Consider the following 24,541-nt stretch of genomic DNA (forward strand, 5'->3'; position numbering starts at 1 on the left):
ATTTTGCATTGGCTGCCCTTAATACAGAATAGCCTGGGCTGAATTGGGATAGTTGAAGGGAGCCAAGAGGAAATAAGAGACTTGGACATTTTACAAGTCTCTGAGATGGGAATTTGTGTGCCTGACCCTCCAAGGAAAGAAATGGAAATTCCAGAAAGGTTGAAGAATCTGACCTAGGACCTATGCTAACTGCTAAGTGAAAACATATCCTTGATATGGAGTTTTCCCAAAACCCAGAAAATGGTAACCTGGAACATTGAGGTTGATGTAGCAGTTCCCTCAGCATCCAGACTGAGCAGAAGCATAGTCCCTAACAGCACAGAGTATGCATGCAATGTAGTCTCCCACGTTGGGACTGGCAGGCACTGTTGTCCCTCCGGCCTAGGACAATACAGACATTGGTCCTAAGAAGGTGTCAGCATGTATGGCCCTCATATCCCAGGATGGGGCAGGTACCATAATTCTTCTTAGGTTAGAACTGTGTACACAGCTTATTCCCTACAACCCTCTCTGTTCCCCTCACAACTGATGAAGACACAGTAGTGCCTCATGGTTCATGAGTGAACAAACACTGAATTTTCTCACAGCTCAAGATGGGGACTTGAAGGATGAGACTGCGGCCTTGTTATCAGTAGCATGGGCTGATATGACTGAAGACCCAAAGAAAATCAGACAGCTCTGCAGATGTCAGTGTGGACAGAGGTTGCCCTTAGGATAAGTCTTGCATATTTAGGTACTACTCTGGGGAGAAGAAAATTTCTGGAATAAATTTACTTGGGATTAACTATGATGATCATTTCTGCAAAGGTTATGTTATAAAAAATGTATTAATACCCTTGTGCACACTTAGATTTAAGGAATTAAAATAACCACATTTTCCTAGGTTCTGTAAACCTTTTGCTTCCATGTTAAGAAATAGTGCCCGGAGCACATGAAGAAGGATGCCCTAAAGATGCCTCTCACAGGACTTCCAGGGAATTCTGGGGTGTTTATTCCTCAGGATCCAAAGGACAACTTTTCACAGAAATAAATCTCCCTTTCCCCCGCTTCAGCCTCTTTAATAGGTCTTCATAGAGGACCTCAGGCAGCACGGGTGACATGTGAGATGAAAGCTTGACTTTTCCCTAATGATGTATCTTCAGCAGCCTGTTTCAACCAGGAAATTCAGTCCTTATATCTGACATTGACAAGAGAGACATTCACATTGATTGCTGCTCTCCTTGTTCCTTTCTGCGGCCAAAGACTTGTTTTTATTAAACAGTGATAGGTCTAGAAAAATCGATTAACTACAGAGTGACCAACAGAAATCATCATCACTACCATTGCCTAAGCTCTATCACATGTCAGGCACCACACAGACACCTCACATGCAAAAGTGTACATCTTCACACAACCAGAGAGGAATGATTATCTTTCTCACTTTCCAAGTAAGAGAGGCAAAAAGAGGTAAATTTGTCCAGTCAGAGAAGTTTTAAGTGTCAGATCAGGATCTCAAAGTTTTTATCATTCTGTAAATCTTGAAATAGATGGCCAGAGCTGGAGCCAGGCCTCACACCCCACACCCTAGTGACTTCAGGGAGCTGCCAGGAATGGTGATGAGTCCAAAACTCGGCCTGGATCGTGGCAGTCAGTGAGCAGCCTAGAAGGGACCATATGAATGATTTGTGTGCTTTCCCTTCCACAAGTGGGTAATTTGGTCTCCTTTCTTGTTTTGTTTTCTGCCTTTGTTTTTTAATTTGAAATAACACCATCCAGTTGGCGAAGCCTGCAGGGAGAACTGTTTTATTACTTTTTCTAAATATAATGTGAAAAAGTTGCTGACCCAGAGCTCTGTAGTAGGAAGGAATTGTGCAACGTCATTTAAGAGAAGAATAGATGGCCACTGGGATTGTGGATGGGGCTCTCCGGAACAGACTTCTGTGGTGAACTGAATGCCCACATTTTTGTTCTCCTAATGTACCCATCCCATTGAAGAAAGAACGAGCATTTTCATGAACCATGTTTGTGCATGTGAAGTTATTTGCAAGGAAAGCCTCTGAACCTTGATGGAAGTTGTTCTTCCTCCTAGTGGTCACTTAAACTCACCTGCTAAAGAGTTAGCTATTATGCATTTGGGAGAGTCACTGCATGGTGCCTTGACTGTTACTGTCTTTGTTACATAAATCTCTTCAGGATTTATTTCTGGGGAGACAGAGCCCAAGTCCCTCAGTGTCTGACAGTCATTGACACGTGGTCAGTTCTCAGAGGCCAATTGTCAGACTGTCTGATCCCAAATCTTACTCTTTATTTATTTTTCAAAGGTTTTTATTTATTTATTTATATAAGAACCGGGTACAGGCCAGAAGTGGGGGGGGGGGAGTGAGAGGATTCACCAGAGACAGAGTGGGGAACAGAACAGGAAGACTGATGAAACACACTGCTGAGGGGAGCAACAGGCGAGACAGGAGAGGTCTGCTGGCCATGTGGGACCCTCGCCCACCAGCCGGGATCGAACCGGTGCTGCAAAGGCTGGGGACAGCTTCGCAGTGCGGTACTCAACTGCCTGCGCCACCAAGGGAGACCCCCAAGTCTTACACTTTATAAGGAAGTAAGAATGTACAAACAGCCTTTAAGAATGTTGGAAAGATGGAAAATAATGTGTATGTGCATAAAGACCACTTGGTATGTAACAGGCAATTAATTACTGGTGACTGTAATAATGTATTTCAGAAATAAATAGCCACAAATAGAGCTCAAGTTGTTTTCCTGCAGGGAGTGGGATTATATCTCCTGGAACTCTATAGAGGTCAGTCATCTGTGTCATCATTTAACTTTCTTATCGATCCTAATCCACTCACTGATGAGACCTTCTGGTGATGCTGCCCTGGAAGATGTAATTAAAATGAAAGCAAAGCAAAGCAAAACAAAACAAATGCATCAGAGAATTGAGAAATGAGGGCTGGGAGCAGCATGGAAATAAGTTGGAAATACAAAAGAGGTTGTGCCACAACAGTCTCCTGACACAGGAGTAAAGAGAAATTATTTGTAACTTAGAGTTTCTTAAGAAACAGTGAATGCAATGCACAGGGCCCAGGCAAGTCAGGACCCAATCACGAAGTCAAATCCGCTCATATAAGGCTAGAGGGGATCAGAGAGCTTGTCCAAGATTCCAGAGAAGGTAAATAACTCATCTTTCCTGTTATATTGCATTGTTCTTTCTTCCAGGACATACACACACACACACACACACACACACACACACACACACACACACACACAGAAACACTCTCCTGGGAACCCCTGCAGTCAGTGTGTGTGCCCTGGTTAGGCTCCAGAACCCTCTGGTTTCAGGGACAGTTTTTCAAATTCCCTAGAGATGGTGATTAATGACACATCATAGGACCCAAGCTGGTCCAGGGAAAATGGTGCCCTGGAGAAGTGCAGGAGCTGTTGAAAGTAACAGTTTCTTCCCCATAAGATTATATCCTGGGAGGATGTGAGAGAGTAACTTGTTTAACCACCAGGTGGAGCTTAAGAATAAAGCATCAGAGAGCAAAGCAGAGCCCAGAGATAGAACATGTTCCAGTGACTTTTATTTTTTTGAGTCCCTAGATTACCATACCTGAAGATAACATACTTGGTTTTTTTTCAGTTATATGAGGCAATAAAATATTTCTATTCCTGGTCAGTTTGTGGTGAGGTTTCTATCACTTTCAACACCAAGAACCCTGAGACACATAATCTCAGCTGGAACTATAATTGGCTCACTAAACCTCTAGGCCAATCTCTTTCTAGTGGGTGTTCCTTTAATAAAGTAGTGGCGGAGGGAAGCTAAGCCCCATTGCAAGATTCTTCATAGCTAATACTCTGCATGTGATCTAGAATTGAATTGCATCTAAATTCAATGGGCAAAGAGAGGAGGCATCCATGATGTTCGTGTGTTCATATCAAGTATACTGGTGAGTCTTCATCTCTCTATCACTGCCAAGGTGGTGGGATCTGGAATTAGTACTTTGGACTGAGACATGCTGATTTACGTCCTGCCTGATTGTGACAAAAGTAGCAGCAATTCTTTTGGCAATTAACTTCTACAGTGATCTTCTGGTTCTCAGTCTTATAGATCCCACCCCAGTATGCCTTCTAGGGATTTTTTAAAGCATCCTATTCCCAGTATTGTATCTTTTCCTGCTTTAGACAGCTTGAGTATGTTGTTTCCTGCAATGCAACTTAGCTAACAAACCAGAGACCCTGCCTTTGGGAAAGGTAATTACTTTCCATGGTTAGATAGCCTTAGCAAGCCTGGCTCCCCCTAACCAGGGCATCATAATGATGTCAGGTAGCAGGAAGGTGGAGATAGCCCCCTGAACTCCCAGAATTATGCATTGATTATGTGATATGATCCAGCTGATTCAGATTCAGAGTGCAGGAAGGAGAGAGGAAGTGCAGAGATTAGTGCAGGGTGTAAATGGACTGAGATAGAAGAGAGAAAAGATCGTGATAAGCCGTGCACATTCTCGAAAAAAGGGCTTCCTTAGGGTTTGGGAAGAACAGCAGTTGAACCCTTCTGTGCACGAACCCTTCTGTGCATATGTCACAGAAGTCTTTGATTGTGATACAGCCCATTTCAACTCTAGGAGACAGAGATAGATTATTGGTTGCTTCTCAGAGGACATGCTGGGATCACTGGCATAAACCCAATGACCTTATAAATTTATAAGTAATTGGAGTAACTGGGTGCCCTATCATATAGATATGAGACTAGCTGAAGGCATTTTCCAGGTGTCTGGATCTTAAGTCTCAAATAGAGAGTTTGCTTCCTCAAATGAAGAATAGGGTACTGGGTCTTACAGTGTAGTTGGCCCCCAATATTTAGCAATGCATTTACATTTGAGTTCAAGCCACAAATAAGATTCCCTAAATATAAAGACTGCACATTCACTGAGTCAACAACCCTTCTAACTCCCTTCTATCGAGCCTTCCCAGACTCTAGAGCAGCAGTCTAAAAGTGGGGTCCTCTCCCTGCAGCATCAGTGTCACCATGGAACTTGTTAAAAATGCAAATTTTCAAGCCCTACCCAGATCCAAAATATCTGAGCTTTATCATAGATAATTAAATGGAAATTAAATGGAAACAAAATGTGTGATAATTCTAGAGGCCAAGAACCTGCAGCCACTTTGTTGACACTCCCACATTTGTGTACTTTTGTGTATGTATATTTAGGTTTTTACCCACATTGTCACATGTCTGCATTGACTCCATAAGGCTTCTGAAAGCTATACTCATCTTTCACATTTTCACTCAAGTATCTCTTGGCCTGTTTGCCTCCGAACTTTTCATATCTTCTTTCCTGGTGCTCATCCTCCCCCCCACTGAGTTTTCTGTGATAGATTGTACTCTAACACACTGTTTATATGTCCAGAGTAACTGTTGTTGGTATAGGTCTAGAATCCACTTACCTTTTACCTGTTCATGACATCCTTATTTTAGTTTTATAAATCCTGCCTTCTTCAGTCTCAGTTGATGTAGTTTGTATGGAATTGAACCCACATCCCCACAAAAAGCCTAACAGTCAGATCTGCCAGTCTTGTTCTATTTCATGGACTCAATGATTGACTCACAGGAGGGCATATAACATAAATGGGTCCAAGGAGAGTTAGTCTATGAAGTTTGGCTTCAAATATTGGGAAATATAATTTTATTTTTTACTAGGTGGGGGAGGCTAAATTGGTGTAATAGGAGAAATCTTGCAGCACAAAGCTAAATTTCAGGGAAGCAAAGAGGAACAATGGAGACAAATTACCAGCACATTTTGAAAACCTGAATCTGTCAGTGTGTGTAATCACACTGTGTGAATTGTCAGCTTTATGTACTAACAAAAACTTTGGCATTTTTTTGGTTTACTTTTTCCCATATCAGTGTGAATTTAATTTTTACTCACTATTTGCAAAAGAAAGAGTCCTTGACCTTGGTGATCCCATTAAATCTGGGCGATGGGGCTCGAGATGGCAAAATAGGATATACTTGTGATTAATTCTCCCACATTCACAACAAATCTTCCCATAAGTATGGGCTAATCTGTGTATAACCAGACTTGAAGCCCAGACAAATAGAACTTCCAAAACAAAGGATAAAAATACAGCACCCAGATGGATGGGGAGAGAGACATTCTTCACCAGGGAAGGAAATGTATCACAAGATTAACAAGGCATGCTTGGGAAGAGATCTCTAAAGAGAATAGGGTTTTAACTAAAATTGAAGTTTCAATGATAGTTAGACAAAGAGTTTATTAGAAATCAAAGTAAGTATTTGAACTCTGGAAATAGTCCGACAGTTTTTACTCTGTAAGAGCCATTTCAATAAACATAAGTTTAAATTTAGTTTATGTAGGTAGGAACAGTGAATCATTGACTTTTATAATGTAATTATTCTTGATAAGAGGGGATTCTATTTATAAATTTTCTTGACCTAAAGATATCAAAGATATCACTATCATCACCTCTAGCTGATGATAGTGGAAGACAAGGTAGGATTTAAATTTTTCCTTTCTAATGAATGGTGAATGGACTACAGAGATGCAAAGACTAGATACCCATTGTTAAATCTTTTTTTATCTGACTTTACCTTCATGCAGCAAGTTCCTACCTATAGGATTGAGCCTGTGAAGGTGACTTTTCTCTCTTGCCCACTTGAGTAGGAGTAGGGGCCCCCAGAAACATCACAATATGTTTATAATGAGAAGACTGTGCCTAACACCCTAACTCTATGGAACAGCATACCAGAGATCCTGCAGGAAACCTTGCAGTGAAAATCAGAGTGAAATGAGCACAGGAAAGTCAAGGAAAAAGTAGAAATTAATAAAAACTGGGCCTCCCCGGTGGCACAGCGGTTGAGCGCTGGGTTGCGAAGCTGCCTGAGGCCTCTGCAGCGCCGGTTCGATCCCCGGCTGCTCCCCGGCCACCGGAGGAGGGTTCCACATGGCGCGCAGACCTCTCCTGCTGCCCGCTGCTCCCCTCAGCAGTGTACTTTGGTCCTTCTGCCTGCTCTGCTCCCCGCTCTGGCTCTGGTGAATTCTCTCACCCTCCCGCACTTCTGACTGTACCCAGTGCATGTATAAACAAAGCAAACAAACAAACAAATAAATAAATAAAACATGCCTCTATTTAAAAAAAAAAACTATGAAAAAAATCTAAAAAAAAAAAAAAGAAATTAATAAAAACTAATCCTGCACCCCTCCTACCAGAACTTGTGTTCATTCTGCCTCCTGGAGGACCCATCTCATATTAGCCAAAGCCATGTGTGGAACCATGACAAGGCGGAACCATGACAAGTCAAAACCATGACAAGGCATCCAGGAAAGAGGGTGCATTGCTGGAGAGCAGCAGACATGGGGGCACAGAGCAAGATCTATCTATTAGCTTGACTTTGAGTCTCATAACACAGAAAAACTATAACTTGAAATGGTTCCAAACACCTGAACTTACCTATAGGAGCGGTTACAACTGAAGCCTATACTTGCTATTTAAAACGCCTACCATATCCACTCCAGGTTGAGATATACAAAACACCTGTCATTTCCCAAAAAGAAATGTTTCACAAGGAAATTAAAATTCCTGAATCTATGGGAGGTGAATTTTTGATGCCTGTTACCTTGCTACTCTTAAATAACTACTAATTCTAGCCAAGTCCCCCAAGTACTCCAACAGGTAAAAAATCAATACTTGAAAACATATCCCTACTAAAACCCACACAATATAGTAAATGAAACTATAGAAGAATACTGGAACAACAGAACCTGGAAGGGAGACTCAGAGCAGTGGAATTATGGAGCATGGCACAAGAAAAATTCAGGATAACATTCCAGGAAATGCTGATGGAATTAAAAAAAAAAAAGGGTACAGAACAACAGAATAAAGATAATGAAAATGTGAAGCACTACAATCAGAAATAATGGAGTTAAGAAACATGATAGCTTATTTTAAAAATACAACTGAAAACCTCAATAGCAGAGATGCAAAAGCAATGGAGAGAATTAATGATCATGAAAACATAATATTGGAGAACACAAGAGTAGATCAGATAGAGAAAAAAAGATTAAAAAATGAACATAATATAAGAGCTATGGGACAATATGAAGAGAAATAATATCTGTACCACAGAGATCCCAGAAGAAGAAGAAGAAAAAGAAAAAATAAATACAGAAAACCTATTTAAAGAAATAATCACTGAAAACCACTTCAATCTGGGAAATGAGCCAGACATTGTGATCCAAGATGCCCAAAGAGTTCCATACAAAATAGTACCAAACCAAGACACATAATACATCAAGACACATAATAATAAAGCTGTCAAGAATCAAGAAGGACAGAATGTTAAAAATATCAAGAGAAGAAATGGTAACCTACAAGGGAACACCACTGTGACTTTCAGCAGACTGTTAAGGAGAAACATTACAAGCACAAAGAGAATAGAAAAAGATATTTTAAATACTTAAAAACTTCTAGCCCAGAATCATTTACACAGCAAAATTAATAATCAAGAGAAAAGTAAGAGGAAGTAGCATCACTGAAAACCAAAAACTGAAAGAATTTATCAATACCAAGCCTCACATGAAAGAAATCTAAATGGATTATTATAAAGCAACAGAACATTGAATTTGGAGGCAAAAGAAATCTAAATTACTTAACATGGAGGAAATAGAGGAAAATAACAATGTGATCCACGAGAACCTGCCAAAGGAAAGAAAGACCAACAGGTTACACAGATAACCCATCATATACTAACCTCAGTAGGATCCTCAAACAAAAAATAAGACAAGTAACACATAAGGCAGTGGAAATGGAACATAAACAAAACATAATAGGAAGACCACAAAAAATAAAAAAGACAAGACAAACTAAAACTAAATCCAAAACCAAAAACAGAGCAATAATCACCTTAAACATAAATGACATGAACTTAAAAGTCAAAAAATGTATCATGGCTGAATGGACTTCAAGATAAAGTCCAATGTTTTGCTGTTTATAACAAATTCACCTTACCAAAAAAAGACAAACATAGACTTAGAAATAAGGACTGCAGAAAGTTATGCAAGTAAATGGCATTAAAAAATCAATAATAGGTTCTCCCCTGGTGGCACAGCAGTTGAGAGCTGGGCTGTGAAGCTGCCTGTAGCCTCTGCAGCACAGGTTCTATCCCCGGCCGCTGGCGAGGGTCCCCTCAGCAGTGTATTTCGTCGGTCTGCTTGTTCTGTCTCCCACTCTGGCTCTGGTGAATTCTCTCACCGTTCTGTGCTTCTGACTGTACCCAGTGCTTGTATAAATAAATTAATTAATTAAAAAATAAACAATATTTATACTTACATCTGACAAAATAGATGGTCCATTAAGAAAGGTAATAAGAAAAAAAGGACACATTGCTGTGATAAAAAAGGCTATGACAACAAGAAGAAATAACACTCATAAATATATATGCACCAAATGATGTAGCACTGAGATGAATAAGAATAACAGAGCTAAAAAGAGATATTGATAAATAGGGGACCTTAATACCCGACAGTAATGAACAGATCAATAAGACACAACATAAACAAGGAAAGAATGACATACAATGAGGAGGTAGGCCAAGTAAACATCTAGAGAACACTTCACCCCCAAACTGTGGTATACACATTTTTTCAAGTGCATGTGGAACATTTTCAACAATAGTCCATCTTGTGAGATAGACATCAATAATCAATACAACCCCAAAGATCAAGATTACATCTGGTAACTTGTCTAATCACAATGCAATAAAACTAGGAATGAATTATATAAAATAGGAGAAACTATGAATACATGGATATTAAGAAATATAGTATTAAGGAGCATATTGCAACTGAATAAATTGAAATAGCAACTGGATAAAAGAGGAAATCAAAGCAGACATTTAAAAAGTTAGATGAAAGAGAATGATGATACAAATTACCAGAATCCAATTTACATCATACAATTATATTAAAAGTGATTCTAAGGGGCAAGATTACTGTGCAGACCCATGTCAAAATGGAAGAAACTTTTAAAACCTAATACCACATCTAAAAATAAAAATAAAATAAAACCCAAAATTAGTGGAAGGAGGAAAATAGTAAAAATAAGAACAGAAATAAAGTAGAGACCAAAAAGACTCAAAAAAATCAATGAAACTCAGCATTGGCTCATTGAGATGATAAACTAGATAGGCCTCTATCTAGGCTAACAAAAACAAAAGAGAGAGAGAGAGAGAGAGAGAGAGAAGACACTAAAACCAAACCAGAAATGGAAGAGGAGACATCACTACAGATTGCACAGGATACAAATGATTACTATGAACAAATAATTCGCAAAAAAAATTCAATAATGTTGACAAAAATATATATGAAAAATAAATAAGAAAGATAAATATATAGTGTGATTCACCAATTAAACAAAATGTAATCATATCAATAGTTACAGAAAAATTAATATAATTCAGCATTGATATATGATAAAAGCTCTCAATAAGATGGGCATAGGAGGAATATCTTTATACCTAAAGATCTTCATACCTAGGTAATTTTATACCTAAAGATAATAGACGCCATATGGGATAAATCTGTAGGCAACATCACACTCAATAGGGAAAAACCTTTAAGATTAGGAACAGGACAAAGATGTTCACTCTCACAACTATTTTTTAACAAAATATTGGAAATCATGAATGGAAAAAGTAGGCAAGAAAATGAAAAAAAAAGTATCATATACAGTTTGGAAAGAAAGACATAAAATTGTCACTACATGAAGATGACATGAAACTCTACATAGAAAACACTAAAGACTCCACCAAGAAGTGATTTGAAATAAAGGAATATAGTAAAATTGTAGGCTGCAAAACAAATATAAAAATATCTGTTGCAGTTCTGTATGCAAGCAAGGAACTAAGGAATGAGGGAAACAAAAACATAAAATATATGAATAAATTTAATCAAGGTAATGAAGGACCTGTACATTGAAAACTTTAAGACACTTTTACAAAAAATTGAAAAGGATACAAAGCAATGGAAAAATATTCATGAATCAAAAGAATCAATATAGTCAAAAGGGCCATTCTATTTAAAGCAATATACAGATTCAGAGTGTCCCCAATGGCATTCTTCACAGAAATACAACAAAAAATGAAATCCACAAATTTGTCTGGCACTACAAAAGACCTCAACTAGCTAAAACATTCTAAAGAAAAAATTGAAAATGAAGCTCTCTGACTTCAAAATACTACAAAGTTACGGTAATCAAAACAGTATGCTATTGAAACAAAATGAGCACACAGATTAATAGAATAGAATTAAGAACTCAAAAATAAAACCACACATCTTTGGGACAATAAACTTATGACAGAAGAACCATGGGCATACAATGGAGAAAGAAAAGTCTCTTCAATAAATAGTATGGGAATACTGAACAGTCACATTAAGAAAAAAATGAAACTAGATCAGTATTTTATATCATATTACTATGGAAATATCATAATACTGTTACATATTACAGACCATTATCTTACACCGAGTCACTAAAATCAATTCAAAATGGATTAAAGACTTTAATATAAGATCTGAAGCCATAAAATACATTGAAGAACACATAGGTAAAAAAAAAATCTTTGACACCAGGCCTACCCTGGTGGCGCAGCAGTTGAGCGCTGGGCTGTCTGCAGCCTCTGCAGCGCTGGTTTATTCCCCAGTCCCTGGTGAGGGTCCCACAAAAAAAAAAAAAAAAAAAAAAAAAAAAAAAAACCTTTGACATCAATCTTAGTGATTTCTTTGTGAATTCATTTCCAACAGCTAGAGAAACAAAACAGAACATAAACAAAAGAGAATACAAACAAATGAATCTACATTGAACTAAAAGGCTTCTGCACAGTAGAAGAAGCCATAATTAAAATGAAAATGTAGCCTACTGAATGGGCAAAGATATTTGCAAACCATAAATCAGAAGAGGGGTTAATATCCAAAATATGTAAACAACTTCTACAACTCAGCAACAAAAATATATACAAGATTAAACATTTAAGGTCCTCTAAGCAAAAGCTCTTAGAATAGACATTTTAATAAGGGGCCAGGAAAAAAAAAACTATAAAAAAGTAAAAATCAAAATCAACAAGCAACTATAAACCAGAGACACATTAGGTTGGGGGAGGGGAAGAAGGGAGTAAGATCAAAACAAGAGGGGGGGAATTTTATGGGGACTATAACTAAGATGAAAATGCATACATTGTGCAAAAATGAAAAATGATGTAAAAAATACAAAATAAAATAAAAAGAATACACATTTTACCGAGGGAAGTAGATGAACAATAAACATGTGAAAAAATGCTGTAGTCACGGGCAGAAAACTGCCATCCAACTATAGCACTGCCACTCAGTCCGCAGCCTTGGGGAGAGAGAGATGAAAATTGTAGAAGGGCACGCCCTTCAGTGAGGAGAACCAGGGAGGAGCTGGGTACTCCCAGCAGGCCAGGGCTCTAGTGAAAAGAACAACTCCCTCAGCAAGACCCCTCGAAACTGGCACTGACCTCCTGACATGCACTGACAACATGAAGGCCGCCCACTCCCAGGTACGAACCCCAGGCAGGAGGGGTATCTGTGGTGCCACAAACCTACTGAATGGAAAAGCACACTGCTACGTCAGACACCTGATAAGGAGATATTATTCAAGATCTACAAATAACTCATACAACTCAACAACAAGGCCCAATGAAAAAATAGACAGAAGAGCTCAATAGATACTTCTACAAAGACATACAGAGGGCCAGCAGGCACATGACCAAAATGCTCACCATCACTTAATATCAGGGAAATGTAAATCAAAGCCACAATTAGATACTGTCTTACAAGTGTGTGTGAGAAAGGGCTGTATTAGAAAGACCAGAAACAAGTGTTAGTGAAGATGTGGAAAAAAAGAAACCTTACACTGTTGTTGGGGTGAAGCCCGGTCTAGTCTCTATGGAAAACAGTTTGGAGGTTTCTTAAAATATTAAAAATAGATCTGTGGAATGATTCAGCATTTGCACTCCCAAAGAGTATAAAAGCAAAGAGTATACCCAAAGAGTATAAAAGCACTAATTTGAAGGTGTATATATATATATATACAACACTATGCGGCACTATTTACAGTAGTCAGTTTATGGAAACAACCTAAGTGCCCGATGACAGATGAGCTCAGCTATAAAACACGACGATCTCTTGCCATTTGAGACATGAATGTGAAGTTATGCAAATATGGGGGCGCCAGTGTTTGTGGTTGTATCACCTGTGTGCATACAATTGCAAGACATGAGTCAGGCTCATAATGCAACAAGAGGATTTATTTACAAGGGGGAAAATGGGAAAAAATGAAAGCATTTCTAAGGCCACAAATGGCCAGCTGTCCCACCCCACTGCAGGGAGTGTCTGCAGTGTCCAGTAGTCCAAATCAAAAGATGCTCATGCAAGAGGATGTTGTCTCTTTGATGAGAACCTGGAGCTGGTGGCACATTGAAAAGGGGTGGACCAGGATCCAAGTCCCAGTGGCAGTGAGAGGTAGTCACGGGTAGCACTGCTGAGGTGGCATCCAGCAGTAGCAATGCAAAAGCCAGGCTGGGCAGCGCTGGATACAGCAGCACCAGGAGAAAGTGCCAGATATGCTGGAAGCAGGAGAACCAGAGAGACAGTGGTGCTGGAGGATAAAAAGCATAGACAGCTCTTAGAGACGCCAGTCATCTCTTAGTGGAGTCTGGGCACAGGTGAGCAGTGTTGGCCAGTGCCAGTCAGCAGGCAGTGATGGGGAGGATCAGCACCAGTGTTACAGCTCTGAGAGGGGCTGGGCAAGGTGAGCAGCACACAGCTCTTTTAGAGGGGCTGCCAGGAGATCAGATACCAGTGCACAGCTCTTTCAGAGGCACTGGGCATAGGCCAGCGGCACCTATCAGCAAGTGCTGTGGAAGCAGAGCTGGAGGCATGAGCCGTGGTGCCAGAGCATCATGCACCAGCACTCAGGAGGGAGCAGCAAGAAGCAGAGATCAGATGTGAAGGCCTTGATGAATGAATCTGAAGTAGACTCATTCTCAGTGAATGAAGGTCTCCAGCTCTGCATGTGCAGTCTGCTGCCTGCTCATGTTCCCCTTGGGGCCCTTTCTTTCAAGCCTGATTGGTTCTTTTTCAAAACTAGCACCATTCCCAAGACTTGATAGGCACTGGTGCTCAAGCCAGGTTTGTCCATTTATAAAACCAGCCAGTTTCAAAACTGACACCCTATTGGCGCATCCACCTCCCTGGCACTGAAGTCGGTGGCCGCGGTGGGGCACAGCAGAGCCAGGGGAGTTCCACTGCATCTGCTTGCGGAGGGTGCCCCCCAGTGGAGCCGGGCAAGCTGTGCTGCACCCATGAGTGCAGGGGCTCCTCTAACAGATGGAACTGGAGGGGATAATGCTTAGCAAAATAAGTCAGGAGAAAGACAGATACCTGATAGTTTCACTCATATGTGGAGACATAAAACAAAGGGACAGACAGAAACAAACCCTAGAGACTACATCTGCCAGAGAAGGTTACTTGAGGGGGGCAAGTAGGGTGGAAAGCAAAGAGAGGGGAAGCTCAGATGGGCCACAGGGGAGGACTCAGTGTGGGGGCTATAGTGTTCTAACACACATCTGAGGAGGGGATACCTGTACCCTAAAACATACACAGTGCTGTAAACTAACACCACCTCAATAAAAAGATAATGCACACAGAAAAGGAGCTTGGACTACATTTGTCTTACCAATGCCAGGTTCCTACAAGGTGTTGGGTTCACATTGGACTGTCAAGAAATGTTGAAAGACCTGAGGAAGATCAACAAAGCAAAACTCCACTACTCTATGTCTTCAGCATTCGCTGCACCTGCCATGAGCCCATCTCTCCATTGCACAGTTTGCCTTGCGGGCCTTTTCTGCCCTGAGTGCCTGAGTGCCCTGCCAGCTCAGCACCTATGAGAGCTCAGAAGACAGGAAACACCCAGGATGTCTGCACCCTGAGACCGGCTAAGGGTTCCTCAACAAAACTGAAAGCCTTTTAGTTCAGATGTTCAAACCACCCTGCTGTCTGCTGACAGCCCCACCGTGGGGACAAAACACGTTTATAACCCATCCGTTTGAAACTGGCTCTGCATGCTCCCAACAGGAATTAATTCTCGCTTTAGAATGTAACTACCCTGGGGGCCTCCCTTGTGGCGTAAGGGGTTAAGCACCACACTATGAAGCAATCCACACCGTCTGCAGCACGAGTTCCATCCCTGGCCGGTCAGGGAGCAACCCACATGGTATGGCAGACCTCTCCTGTCTCGCCCGCTGCTCCCCTTAGCAGTGTATTTCAGCCAGTCTGCCTGTTCTGTTCCTCACTCTGTCTCCAGTGAATCCTCTCACCCCCTGCATCTCTGGCCTGTACCCTAGTCTTGTATGCATAAATAAATAAATCTTTAAGAAAATGTAACCACCCTGTCATCCAAAAGACATCTGTCAGTCAGGTGGCCAAATAGTGGTGGCCAGTAAAGTTGGGGGGCACTTAAAGGGGAGAACTTGTCATAGAAAATAGCATCTTCATGCCAGTAACTCTTCTTAGAATGATGATTCCACAGTAGGCTCAACTGTCAGGCAGCGGTGGGCAGAGGAAGCAGGCAGCTCACCTGGGAGTGGACTGTCAGTAGCTGCCCTGGCAAAAAAGCATGAACTGAGCCTGCTTCTGCCCGAGGAAGGCTGTGACCCACAGACTGGGTGGGGGCTCACTTTTCTGCTCACTTTTCATGGGGGGCTAGAAGTCCTTCTAGGGGCCATTTGCCCACTGGGGCCCTGGCAAACCCTGGATGTGAAATTCCAGGCGGTGCACCGCCAAGGAGAGCCCTCATATTCCACTGTCTTGATTGGGGTGCGGGGGATGGAATGAGAGGAGGTCAGGCGGTGAGTAGGGAGAGAGGACAAGTGCTCAGGACATCAGGGAAGCCCCAGCCCTTCTCTAACCACAGGTGAAACTGTGAGTCCCAGTCACCAGTCTCTCCTTGGACACATACCTCAAACCTGGAACCTGAATTGTACCTGGAAATGCAGAGCACGGAGTCCCTCTGGCATCAAGGGCAGGGCCCTGCATCAGGAAAGAGCTTAAGAATGGACTCGGAGAAATAAGCCAGAAAGAAAAAGAAAAATACCGGCTGGTCTCACTCATAGCAGGAATTTAGAAAACCTAAATAAGGGACCAGGAAAAAGACTAATTGCTATCAAGTAAAAATCCAAATCAACAAGCAACGCTAGACCAGAGACTCACTGCAGTTGGGGGGAGGCAGAGGAGAAGAGGGATTAGGGTCAGAAAAAGGGGGTGGGAATTGTATGGGGAATATAACTGAAATGAAAATGCATACATTATGAAAAAATGAAAAATGATGTAAGAATTATATAAAATAAAATAATTCATTAAAAAAAGAAAGGACTCAGCCCCCTCCTTCATGTGTAAAGACACAGGCCCCAGAGGATTAAGAGTTTTGCTGAAAGAAACAAATGTAGGAGCTGAATTGGAAATAGAATTTCAGTCTCTCGACTTCTAGTCCAGGCACCCTTAATTATTATTTAGGATTAAATATTTGACAGCCCCAGCCTCTTCTCTGAAGGTGTTTCTCACCCTATCAGAAGTTTTAAGTGTCCTTTCATCAGACATATCCTGGATGTAGGGGCATGTGTGTTGAGCAATAAGTTATCCTGCAGCTCCACCTGCTGGATGTTTGGACGACGTGAGTATTAAATCTGGGAAGGACTGAACTGGAGGGGTCAGGACACAATTTCATTTTTGCCAGTGCAATATGCGCCTTCCCTCTATCACAAACTGTGGGGAGTCACAACCTCTCTCCTCAAACCAGGTGTGAATGAGATCCCAACCTCAGTTTTCCTTCTGTGTTTCCCTTTTCAGGTTCTGAAAAGAGTGTGGTCTGGAGAGCTGTGTGCTTGCCCTGGTCTCTCCACTGGATGGGGTGTCTCCCCAGGGAAAGAGTCTTCCGGTTTGTTGGTTGATCTATTAAATTGTGTATCTGGGGCCTCCCCCGTGGTGCAATGGGTTGAGCGCTGCGCTGTGAGGCTGTTTGCAGCCTCTGCAGCACTTATTTGATCACGGGTCAGACAGGGGGATATCCACATGGTGAGGCAGACCTCTCTTGTCTCGCCTGCTGCTCCCCTCAGCAGTGTTTTCGGTCCATCTGCCTGTTCTGCTCCCTGCTCTGTCTCTGGCCTGTACCCCCGTTCTTGTATAAATAAATAAATATTTTAAAAAATTGTATATCTGGCACCAACTCCAGGGTGTCGACTATAAGAGTTCAAGTGTTTCTTAAAGGGTGGGAAGAAGGGAGGCAGGGAGGTCAGAACTCTCACCGAAGACATCTTGGAACATCTGTCCCAGACCATGGAGATCCTGACTGTGGGATCACTCATGGACGGGCAGGTGGAAGGATGAAGAAAGGTCTTGCTCCCAAAGTTTCCTTCTATCAGACACACATGTCTGACCAATCACCTGGTGGCCCTGTTCTGTCCTGTTCTAAAGTGAGCTTGAGGCAGGTGTCTTATTTACCCTTTAGTATCCATTCCGTACTGCTTTCAAATTCATCCAATTTTTCTCTTTCATTCATTCACCAAGCAACTCAGATAGCTTGCCTGTGGGCAGGTGACACTGATTCCAAGAAAAATAAAATACAGTTCTTGCCCTCAGGAGCTGCAGTCTCTGGGGAAAGGGCAGAAGGGCAGGGTAGTAGAGGTAGGGAAGTCAGTTAACAAACCAGGAAGATATATATCTGTGTGTATACACACATACACACACACACACATACGTATACACACACACATATATATTCACACACACACACACATACATGCATAGCCCACAAGAGCTGGGGTACAGGCCAGAGCAGAGATGTGGGGGGTCAGAGGATTCACCAGAGACAGAGTGGGGAGAAGAACAGGCAGACGGACTGAAATACACTGCTGAGGGGAGCAGCAGGTGAGACAGGAGAGGTTTGCTGGGCCATGTGGGTAGCTCCCTGGCCAGGGATTAAACTCGTGCTGCAGAGGCTGCAGATTGCTTCATAGTGCAGTGCTTAATCCTTTACACCACTGGAGGCCCCAAACTGGGAAGATCTTGGTGAATTTTTGAAATCAAGTGGGTGGTGAGTGTGAACTGTCAGGAGGAGGTTTGAACAACATGACTATGAGGCTGTCCTGGAGGCTCATTGCCTGTGGATTTTGCAGATATTTTCTTTGTGTTTGCAGAGACCAGAAATTGGGTGTCCTGGTCATTGTTGTTAAAAAAAAAAAAAAGAGTTTCTGAGAGCCCATTGGAATGACTCATTCTGGCATCAAGATCCAACTAACCTGAACTAGCCATACAGCTGGCTCTGTGGTTTTAAGGAAAGTTTCAGTCCTGGCGGGGTGGGGGCTGGCTGATGCTCATTTTCCTCCTAAGCAGATGCATCAGAGAGTATTCTAACAGGGAAAGAAAGTGTAACTAATGAAATTAAATTCAAGGAAGAAAGATGAGCTCTGCTAATGATTAATGTTCAACTTAATAGATCAGCAGGACATGCTGAGTTGAGAAGTAGCCCAGAGGGTTCCAGTCTGATGCCCATGTAAAGGAAGACAATGAAAGCAACAATTTCAGCCTCTTAGCTCCCCCACCCCCCAGCTTGTCTTTGAGGAAACACAATTATTAATTACTCTGAAATGTCAGTTGCTTTGCTTCAAAGTAGCTACTTCCTCAACTACTTTCTGATCTCCCCTCCCCATGGGGACCGCCTCCCCTGTAAACTGTGAATTGCAATGTGAAAATTGAGTCTTCTGTTTGAAATAGAATTTGGGCCTGGGATCCATCATTGACACCCTAAATTTTCACAAATCACCCCAGTGTTGCTTGTGTGGAGGGAGGTCCCATACCTGCCCCCAAGGGAGGCTCAGACCAGTACAGAACTAAGGCAGGGGGCTTCTGAAGGAGACAATCCAGCTACCTGAGGTCTCAGGTAAGCCAGCACGCCAGGACCCCAGGAAGCAGCAGCACTGTCCTCCTGAAGGATGCAAGCTGGGCTCAGACATGTAGCTGGGGTCCGATGCGATGCTTTTTCTTTTCTAGGTGTAAGTGGCAGGTGGGAGAAGACTGCTCCCCACCAACCCTCCCCCACCTTAGGAATGTATGGTTTCCTTCCTTCAAGGTCTTCCTTCTTTGGGATTGTTGGCGCCCCAGGCGTGGGCCAGGCCCTGGGATGAAGAGGAGGAGCAGTCACTAAGGACACGAGGCCTGGACCCTGCAGTTCACGCGCGAGCCCTGCGGGGTCTGGGAAGTGGACAGCTGGGAAGTGAAGCCCGGAGCACAGAGCAGGCGGGCACAGTGGCGTGGCGCAGGGAGGGGCAGCTGCGTGACAGCCCAATAATACCCCTATTTTGGACTCCGTTGTATTTAACTCTGCAGTCTTTAAAATAATGTAATCTCTAGGACTCTGCGGCTTCCCAAAATCCTATTGACCTGTGAGTCGGATAAGAATTGATCTCATTTGTGTCTGAATGAATGAATGTTGTCTGTGCAAGCAGCAGACTTCAGGGCCAGGCTGGTGTCCAGCATAATAAAAGCAGACGCCTGCTTTGTGGTTACAGATGGGCACAAGAGCTGCCTGCCGCCCTCTCTTACAGGCCTGCAGGGGGCTGGGGACGAGGGGACCCAGAGCTGGAGGCCTGCCTGGGAGCTTGTTTGCTGAGCGCCTCATGACCTTGCTGGCGGTGTGTCTGATCAGCTATTTCCCCTGTGACTAAATATTTGGTCACAGTAGCAGCAGAGAATTCCATCAGCGGACAGCTCTATTTTTAAGGCCCGCGTTTTGTTTTCTCTTTCCCAGGAGGTAGCCCTTCTGGCAGGCTAAGCATCTCTCACTGACAGCCACCCTTGCATAATGTTAACCAGGTGCCTGCTACTTACTGGAAGGCAAGGAAATGCAATGAAAAAAGATGGAATGGATAGGTTGTGTTCCTTGGGGTGAAGGCAGTTTCTGTGCAATTGGGGATCTAGTTACCCAGCCATGGTGATGCCTGTTTGCTTGCTCCTGTGTGTGCAGGTATGTGCACGCTCACGGACCCAGACACAGACACGTGTGCACACAATGGTATGAAGTTACAACCTGGTCTACCCTCACCTTCCCAAAGCATCCCCTTCTCTGGCCCAGTTAGCCAGAACATTCACTTATTCTGTCTTCTAATGTTTCTCTGCTCCCTCTTTGGGACAGCTGAGGGCCAGCTGGTCTGCTTCCAGGCTACTCTTTATTCCTTCAAAAGCTAATGGAAGAGTCTTCCTTGTAGCCCTTCCTCCTCAAGGGATGTGGTAGGACATGCTGTGTGCCCAGAGCCCTCCAGCACTGACTGCTCCTGTCCTACAGGTGAGTGTGAGCATCGTGACCTTGCTGTACACGTGCCACGCTTGACCTGGGGGTAGCACAGTGGGCAATGCTTCTGCCTTCTGAGTAAAGAGGACTGGTCCATTTTGAGACTCATATGTCTCCCCCTTGTAGGACAGGGACAAGCGGGCATGGCTGGAAGTCAGCGTAGTAGACATTCACCTTTGGGCACCTCTGAAAAGATGCTCCTCCCAAACATATGCTTCAAAGGGGATTCCCAATGATAAGATCCCACTCTTCAGAGGCACAACTCTAATCCGGATCTCCTACCACCTGCTTACCCCTCCCTCAGCATCGAGGCTGGTCTGCTAGCACCTAAGCCATCTGGTCCAATCAGAATATGGATATGCTGGGTGGAGTTAATGGTGAAGAACATGACCCTTACGTACTGTGCAATTTAGGGCAGGCGTCAGTCCTGGAGAAGAGAGAAGGGTATAGCCTGCAGAGAAGCAGAGACAATAAGGAGCCTGTACTCCTGGTCATGCCAGGGTGGGAGCCTTTCTCCTCTGCCAGGTGCTTGTCGGGACTTCTGCCCGTGCCTCTGGGACCACGCAGGCCAGGAGGAGGTTGGGCATATTCAGAGGGCGAAACAGAGTATATGGCATTGTTGGAAAAAACTACAAGACTTGATAACATGCCAAATTTGTAATTGATCTCAAGGGAAGGTGAACTTAAAATCAATAACAGAAGGGTGATCTTTGCTACTGCTTGTGGAGAAATGGAGACACGCGAGGGCGAGGCCACCTCCCTGCGTGCAGTGGTAGACACTGTGCGGTGTGGAGAACCTTAATCTAGACCTGCGGCTGCCGCTTGCGTGTCCTCCAGGGGCTCCCGGGTAAGCCAGAAGAAAGTGAAAAGTGTGTTCAAGAGAACTTGGAAAACGTTTTCCTTAAAAAGATACCAAATGGGAGAGAACTGGGGTTCTTTGGCTTTCTTCCAAGGAGAACATTTGACCCAGATATCTGAACATCGCAGGAAGCCCTTGGTCACAAAGCTCATTCAGAAGGGAAGCTTTTGTTGTTCTTTTATTCTGGATTTAAGAGTTCTTTCTGACAACTGGGCTAAATAGCATCTCTGGATATTTTTCGGTAGCCTCACACTTACTGTGCTGAAGGCCAACATGTCACCCTCAAAGATCTCAGCTAGAGAATCTTGAAGTACCAATGGGTAGTATGGCCTTTAGAGGGCTACCAACAAAAACAAACTTTAGGGCCTCCCCTGGTGGCGCAGCGGTTGAGCGCTGGGTTGGGAAGCTGCCCGCAGCCTCTGCAGCATCAGTTCGATCACTGAGAGTCCCACATGGCTCGCAGACCTCTCCTGCCGCCCGCTGCTCCCCTCAGCAGTGTATTTTGTCAGTCTGCCTGTTCTGCTCCCTGCTCTGGCTCTGGTGTGCCCTCCTGCACTTCTGACTGTACCCAGTGCTTATATAAATAAATAAATAAATCTTTAAAAACAAACAAACAAACAAAGAAACTTTAAAGCTAGGTAAGCAACCAGTGAGAATGGCACATATTAAAAAAACTAGCAACAACAAATGTTGGCGAGGGTGTGGAGAAAAAGGAACTCTTGTGCACTGTTGGTGGGAGTGCAAACTGGTCCAACCACTATGGAGAGCTGTGTGGAGATTTCTGGACCTACTAAACATAGAGCTTCCATAGGATCCAGCAATTCCACTCCTAGGTATTTACCCAAAGGACACAGAAACATCAATTCCAAAGAACACCTGCACCCCTATGTTTATAGCAGCACTGTTTACAATAGCTAAGCTTTGGAAACAACCCAAATGCCCAAAAATAGATGACTGGATCAAGAAGATGTGGTACATATATACCATGGAATATTACTCAGCATTCAAAAAAGATAAACACATGCCATTTGCAGCAACATGGATGGTGCTGGAAGGGATCATGCTCAGCGAAATAAGCCAGAAAGAAGAAGAAAAATACCGGATGGTCTCACTCATAGCAGGAATCTAGAAAACTTAAATAAGGGACCAAGAAAATGAATAACTATAAGAAAGTGAAAATCAAAATCAACAAAAATCTATGAACCAGAGACACTTTTGGGGGGGTGGGTGGAGGGAGGGGAGGGATTGGGGTCAAAATGGGGGGGTTGAAATTGTATGGGGAATATAAAAATAAAATTTATTATAAAAAAAAAATAAAGCTAGGTAAGCAAAATGCAGACAACAGCAACGTTGCCTCATGTCATCATGTAGGTAAGAATAGTTGCAGAGTAGTCCCCGCCACCGTCGCTGCCACATAGTTTAATCCACTTTAATGGCATGAAAAAGAAATTAATTTTAACACCTTAACTCTGGGCAGGTGGCTCCAATTCTACTTACACCTTACCATTCGCTATTATCTGATCCCAGTAGCCACGCTCATTTAAATTTTCCCTTGGGTCCTGCAGACATTTGAATATTAGAATATTTAATTCTGAATACTCAAAGAAACAAAAGAAAATCTAAATCTAGGTGTCTGATTATATTATCCAATGCTTGAATAAGTAATGTAACATGTAGGAGTAGATGTGGGATAAGGAGAATTCTGTACTCCTGTTTACCTTCAAAATTCACTCACTTGAATTTAAATGTGTCTCTATAATACTAGTTCATCAAAGAATCTGCATTTTACAGAGGAAATAATAATGAACAACCCCATTTTACAGGCTCCAGGTTGTTGAGGCTACCAGACTGGATATGGGCACCTGGCTCTGATTTTAGTGCTCTTCTATTTGGTACTTTTGTTGCTGGGGTGCTGGAAGGTTGCTTTAAAGGGACTTTGAGACCCATTTGCACGAAGTACCTTAAAGGAAAGGTCACTAGAATGCAATATAGCCTCTAGGGAATTAACAAAAAACAATTGGTTCAACTGTGAAGGTGAGGAACCAAAAAGTCACTGACTTTATTTTGTACAGAAATTATACCACTTGAAAATAAACCGTGTTGTTCTAATGGGGCTTGGCTATGAATTGATTGGACCTGAGTCTCCCCTTGGTGGCCTGCTAGGTGCACAATCACAGCACATGCAGGCCACATGTCTCCCTTGCCTGCTGCTTGATGAATCACTGCCTATTTTGGATCCAGCTGGTTAGGCTGCCCTGGAGAAAGCAGGAGAGGATTGAAGGGGCTCTATTGTAGGCCTACTGCAGTTGGGTGCAGGCAGGCAGTGGGTCTTCATGTGGTGGATTTGCAGAAGTACCATCACCTCAGAATAGCACCCAAGGCCCTACTGGACCTGTACATTGAGTCCTAATTGGCATCAGCTTCTTTCTGGAGCTAGCACAGAGGTTAGAGACTGAGGAGGGAAGAGGAACTCTGGGTGGTCAGAGGCAAATATGATCAACTTCATAATTTGACTGGGAGTTATCTCTGGGAGTAGACAGGTGTGCAGCTGTTCACCAGCTGTGACCACCTGCAAGGAAGGTCTGCTTTGAAAGAGGATATAAGGAGCTCACAGAGAGGCCAGGTCTCCCTGCAGGACCATGAAATCTTACACAAACAAGCTGAAGGTGCAGGCTCACAATTTTCTTTGCAGCTCTGTTGAGTTATCTGCATCCATGGCTGGAAAGAGCACAGAAGGCCAGTTTCCTGTTGCTCAAGAAGCCTGGAGGGCCACATCTGCTTTGAGGCAGGGAGTATCCTCAGCTCCTGGGCACAGAACTCAGGGCCTCCAATCAGGTGGGCTCTGACAGGACCAGCACAGTGCTGGGAAATGCTTTTGTCCGGAGCCCGTGGATGTCTTCAGTGGTTTTCACTTATGCGCTGATCTGATTACTAAAACCTCTTTTGTCATACTGACTAGGGGGGCACTGAAGTGTGTGGCGGTTCTCTCTTGTGTTCCAACGGAGCCTCTGGGGATGGACAAGGGCAGGCAACATATGCTTCTGGGCCCTGATCATACAGCTGTATCTAAGAGGACTGAACACAATCCACCTGCAAGGCAAGCAGCTCTGCTAACAAATCTATTATGCGCCAAATGAGTTTTTCCAGAAAAACACACAAAGGTCATTTCTAAATAACTGCCTAGGTTATATAATATGCTCTATGGTGTTTTCTAGGGTAGTCAGTCAGGGAAGACTGGGTGCATGCCCGTGTGTC

This window comes from Talpa occidentalis, unplaced genomic scaffold, assembly GCF_014898055.3.
Source record: "Talpa occidentalis isolate TD23 unplaced genomic scaffold, MPIMG_talOcc4v2.1 talOcc4.17, whole genome shotgun sequence".
Lineage (NCBI taxonomy): Eukaryota > Metazoa > Chordata > Mammalia > Eulipotyphla > Talpidae > Talpa > Talpa occidentalis.